Source organism: Syzygium oleosum, unplaced genomic scaffold (assembly GCF_021117445.2).
Source record: "Syzygium oleosum isolate NSW1041296 unplaced genomic scaffold, Sole_v2.1 Sole_v2.38, whole genome shotgun sequence".
Classification (NCBI taxonomy): Eukaryota; Viridiplantae; Streptophyta; class Magnoliopsida; order Myrtales; family Myrtaceae; genus Syzygium; species Syzygium oleosum.
Genome location: NW_026607522.1, coordinates 781,542 through 795,482, shown reverse-complemented (window position 1 = coordinate 795,482; position 13,941 = coordinate 781,542). Strand labels below are relative to the sequence as shown.

Sequence of the window (13,941 nt, the reverse complement as noted above, 5' to 3'; positions counted from 1 at the left end):
GAATTTCGTAATGTTGAAAAGAAAAGTAAAAATTAAACATTTGGATTATTTTGAGAAGGCAAGGAGCAATTGTGGGAGGTAATTATGGAACTAGTCTTGTAGAGCTTGGCTCGGTGCCTTCTTATCCTCCTAGGATTGGCATTTGCCATTATCACCCAAAACTAAGGAGAAAGGCAAGAGGGCAGAGCGGACGGCGACGCCGGAGGTCCAAGGCTCACCTTGGAGTGTCCTTCATCATCGGAAAACCGCTCTCAATGGCGACATCCATGGATTGAACTGTTATTTTCTTTGACTTCGAACTCCTGGGATTTGGCATTGTCTGATTTCGACATTTCGTTTGGAAATTACACCCTTCCAAAATTGCGGTTGTAGGCTGGTAAAAAAGTGTAACTTTCTTGCATAAACACAATCTATTTGGATTACTTTTTGGGTCGATCCTTGTTACGAAATTGTAGTATTACATGAGGTCTTTCCAACGATACAAACACCACTTGATTCAATTATCCGTAGAGTGAGAATTGAGCGCATGAAGCTGTACCTCTTGTAATTTGGGTTTTGACGAGCGCAGTTCCTTCTGGTGGCTCCTGCGGTCCATCTCGAAGTCGTATTGCAACACCGTTTTCTCCGTTAAACTCAAACGCAAAGACTAATATGTAATTTTTACTAAAGTCGGCCTTTCTCAATTCGCGTATTTATTTGAAAAAAAATACACGAATTGAGCTGGATTTGTCACGACGCGGAGAAGTACAAGCCGATCATTTGCTAATCTGGGTCAAAAAATAAATACGTGTATTTATTTTAGCAAATGATACGAGCAATGGTATTTAAAATATATATATTTTTTAAATTATTTATTTTCCGCGAAAGAGCTGGATTTGGAAAGCGATCTGGCTGAACGGCCGAGCTTGATGGAAGAGAAAGAAATCACCAAGCTGAGACCACGAAAGCCCCCGGAATAAGAGGGCGTGTCCCCTCCGAAACGTCTTTTCTCAAATCCGGTGGACGGCGTTTTGGTTGATTCTTCTGTCGTTTCGATGACGTGTCCACGGGGGAGATAATGACGTGGGGGTTGCGGGGGGCCCACCGGTCCAGCCAGGCTGCCTCGTACGAAACATCGGCGGTGGGTGGTCGATGTTGACGAGGTCGTCCTTGGCGCGCGCGTGTGTGCCCCACTTCGTCAAGGAATTCGCTTGTTTTGTTTTGTTTTGTTTTTTTTTGTAGTTTTCCCTTATGACAATTATTGCTAAGCGAAACTATTGAAAAAAATCATGAGCTTGTATTCTAAGATTTCAAATATTAGATACCGAATTGCATTATGACATCGATTGAGATTCTAACTTTATTTCGCAAAATCTACCTCTCTTTCTCCCAAAGCCGCGCTTGTTACGATATTGAATTCATCACACCACTCAAAAATCTCTGAATTGGAAGGTCTCGACCCAATTGCTTTTTATCAAGCTAGGCCACCATCGCTCCTTGCGTTGCAGTCATCACCAACCTCTGATGCCCGGCAATGGAGCTGGGCCGACAAGGGAACAGTATTCCCTATCCCCACACCCCCCACTTTGTATCCCCTCTCTGACTTGCTTGACAGATTTTGCCTTCCTGACCCCTCGCGTAACTATGTGCGGCACCTTGTCCCGCCCTATTTGTCCCCCAAATTGTACCAAAAGTAATTTATATGACACACAAAATTTTCAACAAATAAAAAGTTCGATAGAGATAATTGAGCTTAAAAGGGTATTCTTGAAATGAATAATCTAGGATAAGTATTTTGAGCAATTTAGCGATGTACAATCTCTTGGGCACATTTTGCATCTAAGGGTCATTCAGTCTTTTTCATTTATGCAATTGTTGTCACAAGACGTATATTTGCAGTTTTGAAAAATAAGGAGGTGAAGTGAAATAGTTGAAAAATGTCAGTCGAAGTTTTAGTATTTTTCTAAGATATTATCTACATAAGCAGCGTCGCATAGATGATACATGTATAGAACAATGTGTTCACTCTGTGTAGATACGCATGATTTTCTAACAAATCTGAAATCGCTCGAAAAATCTATTTTTCCTTTGGCAACGATAACATTTCAAAAGTTAAATCTTTGCATTACGATATTACTTTATTCATCTAAGATATTAACTATCGTGGTATAGTAAAAGTTTCGCTATCAATTCCTTTAAAAAGAAAACATGTTATACCATCAAAGCTCAGCCCAAATATAAAATAATTTGCACTATGATGTGGGGATTCAAGCCATACTATAGGTAAATTCACCAATGCAAATCTTTCCCTTAACTATGAAGCCAATCTATGACGTTAGATTCAAAATTTCTTCTCTTTTTCGTGCAAAGGATGGCACATATCATTGACCATTCGAATTTGGACAATCGAGAGTGGCGATTTTTCTTCTTTTTTTTGTCGCGAAAAAATGGGGATGGATAATAAGATTAATACTAAATGACCAAACTCTGTTTTCATCGACTAATAACAAAAAAAATGGTGATAATTCTATTCCTAAATGACTAAACTCTGCTTTCATCGACTAATAATCAAAAGTTTGTGATTTTTTGGTAGTCAACATATAGGAAACATGAATTGAAATCTCAAATTCACGAGTAGTAAATCGAGGATAGAATTCAATGATAAGATACGCTAAAATAACTAATTTTTGCTTTTCTTAACATAAAAACATATAGAGTAAGTAGAAAAAAATGCAAAATAACAAGTTTTGACCGAAATTCACAATCGACTGCAAAGATGTCTTGACATCAGAGTTACATGTTTAGCAAATTAGCAAAACGCAAAATATCACAGGACACTATTCTTCATAAAAGCTGTGACGCTTAAATATAAAGGGAGGAGCGTGTTAGTGTCGTATCTGAATTTTTTTTTGGGTCAAACTCTGTACGTAATCTGAAATTTAAAATTTCGCATTAAATCGATAGACACGCATCAAGCCGGTAGATTTGGCGGTGAATTGATACGTGTCGTTTGGGACTTGAATCAAATCCCATCCGAAGATATTGATAACTATTGTTTAATGATCTTAGAAGGAGCCAAAAAAAAAAAGAAAAAGAAACAACTAGCGGGAGAGAGTAGAAAAGAATGTTTCGATGGATCCGTTACGCGCAAGCTCACTATACTTTCACCGTTAGATGAGATGAGCCCCACGCGGAGTTCAGCTAATCCAACGGTTAGCGTGATTCGAGATCACGTGAACTCAGTGCACGAAATAAATGCTCGAGAGTTGGAGTGAAGACTGGAGCCGGGGACAGGTGGCGGTGACCGGGACACGGGGTGGGGCCCACCCCCGCGAGACGTATGAATGCTGTGAAGTGTGAAGTCCCTACTTCTTTTTTTTTTTCTTGCGTTTTCCTTCCGATGACGTGGCAGCGTCCTGTCGTTTTGCCCGACGAGTCGCCGTTCCGCGTCTGTGCGCGTATGAATGATTTCTACGTTGCAACGTCCTGTGTCGTTTTGCGACGTCACCGCGACAAGTGGGGTCCTCCTTCTCTTACGGTCGTTCCAGAAAAGAAAATGAAATAAAAAAGTTTCTAAAAATCGACAGCTAAAATCTATCTGTTCTTTTCCCCATTCAACGACAGCGATTTAATTTCTTGGTAAAAATATATCGAAATTATTGACATGATTGGAAAATGAACGTCTGTTCAAGAGATTTGAGTCGGAGACCGAATAAAAACATAAGTCCCATATATTAAGAAAAAAATCGTAATTATAAATAAGGACGAGCGATTTCAAGATTGATCCATGTCTCAGTTGAAATCTGGAACTTATTAATCCTATCGGTAATCTGTGATCCGAAATCTATCCTGTTACAGGTTTCAAGATCTACCCGAGTTCCACATATATTTTTAATTGAACGATTGTAATAAATTATCACTTCTAATAAACACCATTTCTGCTACAATTTCCTGACCACAACTTATATTTAGGCACACGAAAAATATGAAACATTAACAAAATAAAAGTCTCAGTTATTGATTCACCGAAAATGGAAGCTTAGTTAGTTGTGTCAAATTACACACTCATTATCAGACGCCATGAAATAACCCAGGATTGCGCAAAGACAAAACAAGAAAAGGCTTATTCTAGGTTTCAGGTAGAACCTGAACCGGTTCCCTAATTTTTAGAATCTATAAACTACTATGCATACCCTGTAACTTGGAACCAAGGGACGACCCGGTCTGGTTCTCGATTCTGCCTTGAAATCACGGTCACTCCTAATTATAAGTGCAAAATGACTTCAAACGAATCACATGGTCATCCTTTCACTTTGATAATCAAAATAAGTCATTTGGGCTCCATTTATTTCGCAAAAATGAATACTTTAAAAAATATATTTTTTTAAAAATAATTATTTGTATTATTTGAAATAAATAAATGATAGAAATTTATTTTGTGAAGGAGCTGGTTTTGGAAAGCGATCTCGCTAGATGGCTTGATTTTGATGGAAAGGAAATCACCAAGCAAGAGGCCACGAAAGGCCCCGGAAGAAGATTTCATCGTACTCTAAGATTTCAAGATAGATACCAAATTTGCACATGAGATCAATTGATGTTCAAGCGTTACGATATTGAATTCGTCACGCCACTTGAAAATATCTAGATCAAAATATCCGGTCCTGATTGCCTTTTATTAGGATCGGCCACCATTGCTCCTCACGTTGCCTTCATCACCAACCTACGATGCCTGGCAATGGAGCTGGGTGGACAAGGGATCGCTATTCCCCACTCCTACACTCCCGACTTTGTATCCCGTCTCTATCTCGCGCGACAAATTTTGCCTTTCTGTCCTCCCACATAACCATGTGCGGCACCTTGTCCCATCCTATTCATGCCCCCAAATGTACCAAGAGTGATTTATACAATGCGCAAAATTTTCAACGATAAAAAGTTCAATAGAGATATTGTATGATTTTTTTTTGTCATAGAGATACTGTATGATTAATTGTGCTAGCTTTGGGCGAGGCTCGACCTCGCCAGTCGTAGCCTCTGGCCGGCCGCCGGCCATCATCGAGGCTAGGTGACTGGTGGAGGAGGAAGGAGGAAATAAAAAGAAAAGGAAAGGAAAAGAAAAAAGAAATTAAAATATAAAAAAATATTTAAAAATTAGAAAAAAATTAATAAATTTTGTGCAAGTCAGCTCTTGTCGTGCCATGTAGAATGACATGCGTTCATGTCAGTGATTTTTAGTCAAAATTAGCTGGATGTACTATATTAGCCAATTTTTAATAGGTTTAATATTCAATTGGTACAATCGAAAGATTTGGGACTGAATTAACAAAAGTGTAATAGGTTTAGGACTTTTTCGGATAATTTTCCCAATATAGGTAAATTCACCAATGTAAATAGTTTCCTTAACTATAGAGCCAATCGGTGATGTTAGATTCAAAATTTCTTCTGTTGTTCATGCAAAGGATGACACACACATATCATTGACCATTCGAATTTGGACAATCAAGAGTGGTGATTTTTCCTCTCTTTTTTGGTCACGAAAAGATGGGGATGGATAATAAGATTAATACTAATTACAATGACAATAAAAATTCAAGAGGGTTGATCCTTGATCTCATCCAAATTACCATGACCAACCATTGATAGGTCACTCAAGCTATGTAGCAATTGTTTAGCATAAAAATGATTTGACGTTTCGAGGGACATTTGTCACCACAGGTCCACATCATTATTTCTTGCAAACCCACCTTCAAAAGAGGAAAAAAAATAATGTTATTTTCACAAAAAATGATTTTAATGTCAAATTGAAGTTTCGAGGTTGTGGTTATCGTTTTGGCCTACTATATATTCTACAGTTGGTCACCATTTAGTGAATTTCGGAGAAAGCACAGAAATATTGGGTGAAAGTAAAGGTGTGTGTAAGGAGATCTGACGTGGAAGATAGATAGCCTTCTTCACAACTGGGTCAACGTCAGTTATATTCTTCTTGGGAAAAAGAAAATTTCAATCGTTTGTTTTTTTTTGGCCAAAAAAATGTCAATTATGGTTTTTTTTTGGAACCTATTGTTTTTTTTTTGTTCAAAATTTTGGAACCTATTGTTATGCCGGGAATAAAGAAAGATGGCTTTGCGATGACTGAAAAGTGAAATTGTTTTCTTAGATCAAGTTTCATTTTGGGCACACACGTTTGTGTAACCTTCTTTATGTACATTTCACATCCGTCACCGTTAATATTGACCTGTTAATTACCAGGGCCTGTCTTGAATCCTTGGTGGTGGTTACCAAGGGTAGTTCACAAAAGCAGGGGAAGCCTAAATTTTCGATTGGGCCGCCCCGCCTGTCCAGGTGTATACACCTGACGGGCTGACATGACCACGTTCCTTATTTTAACGTGTCAATGACTGCATACCGAACCCCCCTAATTGGAGGATAGTTTTTTCTTCCCTCACCCCGGAGAATACCCTATGTTTAATGTCCCAGAGTTCGGACAAAGCCTTTTAAAGTCTTACTCAGGACCACGACACACATGTTTGTGTAACATTTTTTCTATAGATTTCACAGCCTTCACCGTTAATATTGAGCCACTAATTATGATAGTTATTACGTGTATAAGAAATGATTTTTTTTTTGTGTATTAGTAATTAAAATTGAAATAATTGCTCAATAAGTTCTCAGTCTATTGTATGAATACCAATTCAGTCATAAATTTTTCAATTTTACCTACGCAGTTCTAAATCTTTGTGTGAAATTTCAATATAGTCCTTCTAGTCAATTGCAATTGGAAATTGCTGACGTAGCATCTAGTTATTGTTAACGTGAACAATTTGTGGATCGCCATGTCGGCAATTGGCTGGAAGGACTACATTAAATTATGCGCAAAGATTTATGACTACATTGGCAAAATTGAAAAGTTTATGATTGAATTAGTATTCGCATAATAAGTTTAGAACTGAATTGGGTAATTTTTGCAATTAATATTCGATGTCTCATGGTTTCATATTTGTAGAGCACTTATCCCAACATTTGAAATACATATCCATATTATCGTTTTAAAAATATCCAAATCTATCTCGAATTAGAGATGCACGTAGCGCATGCGAACAAACTAGTTTTTTAACAAAGAAAACTTTTAAACTTGGTGTTCACCCTCAAATTTGCTATACTATACTTAAGGCTTATATGATCCATACAATATTAAAATGTATTCGCTTTAATTTAACCGATTCTCTTGTAATAATTGTTTATCACGTGCCTTCAGGTCTACGTGATATAAGTGTCTTCTAGGTCTAAATGAGAAACTAATGAATTAATTTACATTGGACAATCAGACAAGTGCTCATGTATCATGTCGAATGGATCGTGCACGGCCTATCACCTTACAACGAGGTCGACTAGGGGAATAAAGAAGAAGTTGTGTTCGTGATTTTTAAGTTATGAAATTGAAAGTCACACCCTTACATTCCACCTGTTCCTTAGAATGATTACCGAACCCCACTAGCCTTTTTTTTGAATAATTATTTTTAGATACTCAAATAAAGCTAATCTCGCTTTTTTAAAAGTGATTAATTATTGAGCACGACTCTGTCTCCACAATAAATAATCACATAAGCAAATACCAATCCTGCATTGATTTGTTAAAAAAGATTCTGTCGTCTGATTTATGCTACTTGAATGGCGACATAAATATCAAACAATGTTAATTATATAATATTGAATAAATATTATAAGAAATAGAATAGTACGATAATACCGAATCCACACATAAGGATGCACCAAATCGAAGAATTTGTTATGCATTTCAACTATATATATATATATATATATATATTATTTCGGCATCAGAGTGAGAGTTTATGAAATGGCATATTCTAGTCTAAATGATGAATTATAAGAATTAACATATGCCCTTCAAACCAATTAATGCATCTCTAAGCACAAGAAAACAAGTAATTACTTCTTTTTTGGTGGTCTAGCAATTAGAGGAAATGTCCGAGTCAATTTTTGCGCACCTCGATTAGTCTATCCACCAAGACGATCTTAGGGACGCCCTCTCTCACATCAGCCATTGCATTTCTTTCTTTCTTTTTTTGGTAAGAAAATAAGCAATGCCCGAAATTACATCATTAATCTCCTAATAAGACATGATCTAATCAGATCCCCTAACAACAGAGGAATGAAACTTATTGGTCGCCATTGCATTTCTAAAATGACAAGGAAACCACCTCAATTGTTTCCCTAGTTATCATCTATACTAGAGTACAATTTTAATAATTTTCCATATTTATGACAAACATCATATTCCCTCTTCAAATCCCAAATGCTCTAAATAAGTATCCCTTTATTTTCTTTATGTGGGTTTCTTTTATTTACCTTTCCTTCTCCATTATCTACTTTTTTTTTCCTCTTTTTCTTTAGTTTAAATTCATGCCAGTTCAATAGAATATTCCGATGCCAAAGAATCCACTCAGCACTTCTCATCACCTCCAACTTGGAGACAAGGACCAAGACTTACGCCTCCAGCTCATCTTAACTTGGGCAATCAATCCTTTCCTTGATTCTTAATTTAATCAAAACTTGCAATCATTTAGTGAAATTAAGAAAAAAATATTGAAGGAGTGGACCTTGATGTACTCACTCCTCAGTCCCCACTCAGTCCTCAATGATTTCCCACTAAAAAAAAGGAAGGAAAATAAAGAGAAAGAGGGAACAAATCTTGGGGACTTTAAAGCAAAAAACGTGGGGTCAAAGAACCTTTTTTTTCCCTACATGAACCAAATTGCAAGGAAGCAATAATGCTCCTTTGTCTCCTATCACCAATCTCGTTGCATCTTTGATAAAAAAATGTGCTGCCTTGGGAAGGGGTAGTGGAAACATCCTCCTAGAAAGAGAACATCTCAACTTATCAAAGGAAAAAGGTTAAAGTTTATATTCTTTGTTACCTTTTACTTTTTAGAAATGTTCGTGTCACTCTAGGTTTCAAACCTTTATCACTAGATCAAGCATCCTCTATAACATTCGGGTTTGCTAAAAAATGCAAGTTCTCACACAGTTTCACATTTTGATTGGGAAATTTGTTCCAAAAATTCTAAACTTATTATATGGCCGTCAATTCAATTTAAAACCTTTCAATTATACCAATTTAGTTTTAAGTTTTTTGATGATTGCCAACGTAGTTTTTCCGGTCATTTTTTTGTTGGAAATTGATGATGTGGACGCCGACCGTCCTACGTGGCATGATAAATGCTGAGGGAGAATTGCCAAAAAGTCCTAAACCTATTGCAATCGTGCCAATTCAGTCATAAACCTTTTTTTTGCCAATTGAGTCCTAAATCTTTTGCATTTTTGTCAATTTAGTCCTAAATTTTTTTTATTTATCTTACTCGTCGGCCCTCGCTCTGGCCAGTTGCCGAGGTTCGGCGACTAGCTGGAGGTAGAAGGAAGGGAAGAAAAAAAAAAGAAAGAGAAGGAAAGAAAAGAAAAAAGGACAATATATAAGTAATTCGGAAAAAAATTATTAAAAAATTATTAAAGTTATTAACGTCAGCACCGATCGGCCAAAATTGACCGGATGTATTGAATTGGCATAAATGCAAAAAGTTTAGGACTCAATTGGCAAAAAAAAAGATTTATGTTTGAATTGACACAATTGTAATATGTTGATGATTATTTCTGCAAATTTTCCATATATACTTATGTGGAAAAAAAAAAGCGAAACGCACCCTTGTTCAGGTGATGTAGGGTGTGAGATCCAAACAATACACAAGCGGGTAAGGTAAATGGGAAAATTGTTTATTTAGGTGTTCGAATTTTCTTTGTTTTTGGGTGAATTTCATATGTAAAAATTTTAAAATCATGAACTTGTCAATTCAACGATGTCATTGTAGCCAATCACGGTTTGCCATCAAAGTTTATTTTATTGTGGGATGTCGACATAATTTGGTTTGGCCCATCCGGGGGCACAATCTAGACTTTCAACAGCCAATCTTTAGTCACGTTACATATAGTACCTTACCCTAGCTTCTTGTGGCAAGAATTTGGTCAATGACCCAAGTTTGATCTCATCGTGGATTGTGCAATATGCACATTCGTCGACGTTTCTTGGTTTTGACGATTTGACTGAAGGCTTCACTCGAATACCCCGTGAACGGTTAATCACTCTTTTGGAACGGAATAAAAAACTCTTAACAAATTACAATTTAGTGACAGGTGAAATCTAAGTGTAACCATTTGCTAAAAAACGAGTGGTTCAATATTTGATTTATAAGTAATGATTTTTTAGTCCATCTTTGATTTGAGGATATCTGTTAGGAAAATCTAATTCAAAAACTTAAATTTATTGGCCAAAGATCATGTGAGTATAAAGAGCACATGTGGCCCATTGTCAAGCGATATACACCTGCTCTCACGTGGAATTTGATTGATGGGGCATGATGCATATACTCGAAAGAAAAGTTTAATCCAAAAGTTAAAGTTGATAGGTAGAAGAAGACCATATGAATATAAAAAACATAAGAAATCCGTTGTCAAACGATGTAGGACAATATTTCAACAATACTTACTTTGATAATTTATGAATTTGGGATTACGTATATTTTTGATATGAAGCTTCCCATTTGCGTTGGCTTGTCCAGTAATAGTGGCGCATGGAAAGATGTGTGGCCTTATTGAACATTTCGCAATGATTTAGGAGGTGTAGTGACATTCTCCATTATTTGATTAGATAAAAAGACTACGTTGAATATTCAGAAATAATTTAAGGGACACATCTAACGAATTAAAGGTTAAATGATGACAATGAACTTTAGATCAAAATTTAAAATTACTAGTGTTATTTTCCCTTTTTATTAACTCTAGACACTCTTTAGGGAAGCAAAAAATAAAACAAAAAAATGTAGGACTTACTAGTCTTCTTTTTCCAAAGCTTCACTCTTTCTTTTTACATTAGTCAAGTTTTGATTGGTAAGGAGGAAGAAAAAGTCAATCCTCTCCTTTTCTTTTTTTCTTCTTTCCCTCCTTTTTCTCCTTCTTGCTTTCTCTATTTCATAACTTTTTTTTTTTCATAAGGTCCCCCATATGCATATTCTTTTCTCCATTTCCCCCTTTCCTCGTCCTTATCTCTTTCTCTATTCTCACTCATCCCATTTTCGCCGGAGCTTAAGTCGGTCCAGGGATGGGCCGACAACATTGCGGATCCGGGTTACTCGGCCATGCGATCAAGTTAAAAAATAATTATGACGAAATTAGAAATTTTTAAAATTTGCTATCTCTTTTTGTAGCTAAATTTCCCAATCTCTCTCCATGGAGCAACAATACCTGATCATATTTTAGACAAGCGTCAAGACTTTTAGTTTACATTTGCGCATTACACAATTGTTAGCATCGAAGTATCTATCTTAGCTCTATTACCCACCACCTACTAGACAGTTATAATATGTATAAATAAAGAAAAAATAGTAAATTTCATGTCACAGTCTCACCTAATGGTAGGTATAGGCGGGCTAAAACTATTGGTTTTTCTTATTTTTATTTACATGTTCTATAAAAATATGGTTATGGTGATGTATGGGATTTCTTTTGGGGCGTCCATTGATGCATTTGAATAGGGGATGAGTGAGGCAATCAATATGGCCCGCTCACTCAACGGGCCTCAAGCTCAACGCCTAGACCGTCCTTGTGAAAAGAACTCATCAACTGAACTTTATTAAGTATTCCTCCGGCTTTAATCTACTAATTTTCTAAAACTTGTTACGAAAGTGTAATTGAGTCCTATAACTTTCAAAAGATAAATCAAGTTGTAAAACTTGTTAAATTGATACAATTAAAAACTTTCGTTAACTCCGTTCGATTTGACTAACGAAAAATTCTGATGTATTTTTCTTATTATTTTTTATCTTCTACGTGGGGATAAATTAACTAAAGTATGAAAAATAAGATTATCATAATTTTTTACTCCAAATATTAATTAAATTAATATTATAAAAAAAATAAAAAACACAATTGCAGCCCCTCACCGGTGGGCACCGCCACCCCACCATCACCAGAGAGGGCCAGTGGAGGTTGCCAAGGCCTTGGCGACGGTTGGAAATAACACCTGCATCAAGAAGATGGATCGCGACTCTCTTGCTTGCAAAGAAGTGCTCAATTGGGATGATGAAGTGGTCGCGATGGCGTGATCCAAGGCTTTTAGTGGCCAGAGATCGGATCGGGGAATCCAAGTGCCATTTCTGGCAGGACATGATTCTCAGGGTCGCTCGTCACTTCGGCCTCCTCATCATCGAACCTTCTCAGGTTCGTTCAATCGCGTCGTTTGAGGTTTTCTAGCCTGAGGGAAAATCTCATTTTGCCATGCTTCCTCTGTTGGGGTTTTTGGGATTGCTTGACTGGAATTAATGTCTTTTTTTTTGTCAATCGATGATTATATGGTTTGAGATGATTTCCTTCGAGATGAGAAAAATGGATGAAACATACTAAAGGCGTCGTAACAACGGCTATATACATCGTAACAAGTTCTAAACCCTAGTACCTTGTTCTGTAACTCGGTTTTACTGGGTCCTCAGTTTATGACCCGTTGCAAGTGCAATAAGTCGAAAATCAGTAAGTTATGATGGAAATCGCCTTGATTATGATGCATTGCCTCTAAGCTTATGACCGATCGCAAGCGAGATACTTCAAAAACGATAAAGTAGCAATGGAAATGCCCCTTGGCCATGCGCATTTGCTTCCAGCTTATGATCTATTTTGAGCGCTGTACTCTGAAAATCAGTGAGTGACAACCGAAAAAAGGCCTTCTTCAAGATCTATTTGCACTAAGTTAACGACTTTTTACAATGCACCTATCCATGGTCTTTGGTTCTGGGGACATGTGGAAGTGTCATTTCAAATTTTGACAATTATAACAAGTCGTAAATTCAATTATGTATATTCATAATACTAGAATAAATGTGTCATAACAACAGATTATTTACGTTGTAACAAGCTGTCAACCCTATTAGCTTGTCCATCCGTTCCTGAAGCTCCAGACGTTCGTCCTGCACTTTGGCGACCATCGTAGAAGTTCCAGTTTCGCCTAAAACCAATGTCGCAGGGGTGAGGCCGAGCGTCCCTATTTTTTTTTCTTCGTCGTCCTCCTTTTCTCATCTTCTGCCAGCGAAAGACTTCACGGTAGCGCTTCATCCTAGCGCACCTGTACCCGGTAACACTGGTACATACAACGACACCCCTCGGAATCGTCAAATCTGCCTTGGACAGCCCCGCAGTATACTGCTCTGTGATGCTCTGTGTTCGTGATTGATATTGTCGTTTGCTTCTTCGTCGCTAAACCTGAACTGGAGTTGGACAGGAATCAGCTCGGCGGAGTTTCAATTTGCACGGTTTGGACTCTGTACCCTTGGCCACGACCACATTTACCAGGTCGTATCTTCCCCAATTAATCTCTAAATGTGATCCCGATTCATTCTAGATTTGCTCTGTTTTGCCGCAAACGAGTTGACCGTTTCTTCGGTCCCGCAGTAGGGTGTTTTCTTGTTCAATCCCATACCTAATGTGAACATTTAGCAAAAGCCATAAGCTTGTCTATTTCAAAAATTTCTAATTCACAATAGAGAACTCATGCTTTTGGATTTCCCACCATGAAACTTCATTGATAACCTTTGGGTTACTGAAAATTTCAGCAACCCTGGCACGTTTGTTCGCTGGGATCAGCTCGCCAGCTGGTGTGTATAAATTGCAAATAACCTACAGACGAACAATAATTCTTTGTAAACTAATTGAAACGTTCTTTCTCGTTTGATCAACCTGTTCAGATGATCTGATGGATGAACAATTTTTGACAACATAATACTTATTTCGTGGATGATTACCATGATATTGTTGCTGCCTCAGAAAGGATCCTTGAAAATTGCTCGAGGGTTGTTAAAAAATCAAGAACTTGATGGAATGATGTGAATGTAAATATAGTAAGAGAGTTTT

General features: G+C 37.2%; 2 protein-coding genes and 1 long non-coding RNA gene across 4 annotated transcripts in view; 1 reads left to right on the top strand and 2 right to left on the bottom strand.

Annotated features, from left to right (window-relative positions):
- Positions 1 to 13,941, top strand: part of LOC130135874 (protein FAR1-RELATED SEQUENCE 7-like) — a 90,686-nt gene that overhangs the window by 31,635 nt on the left and 45,110 nt on the right. The window lies entirely within an intron of this gene.
- The window catches only part of LOC115667258 (putative disease resistance protein RGA4), a 41,434-nt gene that overhangs the window by 13,681 nt on the left and 13,812 nt on the right, over positions 1 to 13,941 (bottom strand). The gene's annotated exons all lie outside the window — the stretch shown is intronic.
- On the bottom strand, positions 12,876 to 13,905 carry LOC130135877 (uncharacterized). The gene is made up of 3 exons (XR_008815056.1): positions 13,833 to 13,905; positions 13,601 to 13,707; positions 12,876 to 13,510 (listed from the first exon to the last, which is right to left on the bottom strand). It is a non-coding gene; the product is annotated as an uncharacterized LOC130135877 (long non-coding RNA).